General features: G+C 49.5%; 1 pseudogene; it reads right to left on the bottom strand.

Annotated features, from left to right (window-relative positions):
• Positions 1-535: 535 nt before the first annotated feature.
• The window catches only part of LOC111240743, a 22,015-nt pseudogene continuing 21,476 nt past the window's right edge, over positions 536-1,074 (bottom strand).

The raw sequence follows: 1,074 nt of genomic DNA, 5'->3' as shown, positions 1-1,074 counted from the left end.
GTGCAGTAGTGCAATTGGGGGTGCCACTAGATATTTTGCTGACCAGGCCCAAGGCCTCTTTTCTTGTTTGCAGAAAGGGAATGGTGGTGCAAATGGAATGGCGCGGTGGCGGACAGAGAAATCGCAGCCCAATGGCCAGGCCCAAACCCCTTTGCCCTTGAATCATAAACGCTAGGGGTCTCACCAATCTCGTCCCATTCTTGATCAAATTCCCAGAGACTTAGGGTCTCCTTCGACGAAAAAGAAAAACTCCATGGAAGCATGTCTCTGCCGTAGTTGTATGCCACCTTCACCACAAATACAGCCATCATGGGTCGCGGTCTGAATCGTCGCTGGTGACGAAACTCGTTGCCGGAGCCACCGTCGGCCAGGCGCCAAGATCCCCTTCGTTTTGTTCTCTTCATGCGAGGGAAACCCTCTTATTCTTGAATGACACCAGTCGTTCATCGTCGCGACGGTGCCGCTGCCACCAAATCAGAGTCGTCGCCCTCCGTCGAGTTCTCTCCACCTCCATCATGTTGCCGTCAACATCGAGCTAGCTACGCCAAGCTCTCTCTTCTTCCTTTGTTGCTCTGTACAACAACCCAGACTCACCACCGGATACAGTGCAAGCCATGGCGTCGGGTTCTGCTCTGATCTTCTTCTTCTCGGCTTTAACTAACTGCAACTTCTTGATATTCGATTCCTCCTCGGCGGAGACAGAGATCTCATTGGCCCTTTGGTTTGGTTTTTTATTTGAGTTGTGAAACTGAGAATTGAGATTGCAGATTTGGAATTGGTGTTCGGAAAGGGATCTCTCACAACGCCGCCGCTGCGACGAAGGTTGCTGCAGATACTGTTGTGGTGGTTGCTGCCCCACGGTTGAAGGAGTCATCACCCAAAATCACCCTTGCTGATGGGGAAGTGCATACCTAGAGAGAATATTCTAAATGACATTTAAGAGAATGGAAAAGAAATTAAAATTGGAAAAGATTAGAGAAGGGAAACTTAGGAAATGAAGATGCGCCACTTGAACAAGCTTCCAAGATAAGCATCAAGAGGAGGACCGCCACTTGCTTGAGCAAGATAAGGTCT

Source organism: Vigna radiata, unplaced genomic scaffold, assembly GCF_000741045.1.
Source record: "Vigna radiata var. radiata cultivar VC1973A unplaced genomic scaffold, Vradiata_ver6 scaffold_180, whole genome shotgun sequence".
NCBI classification, from domain to species: domain Eukaryota; kingdom Viridiplantae; phylum Streptophyta; class Magnoliopsida; order Fabales; family Fabaceae; genus Vigna; species Vigna radiata.
Note: the sequence above shows the minus strand (reverse complement) of the source record. Positions and strands in the feature narration are given on the sequence as shown.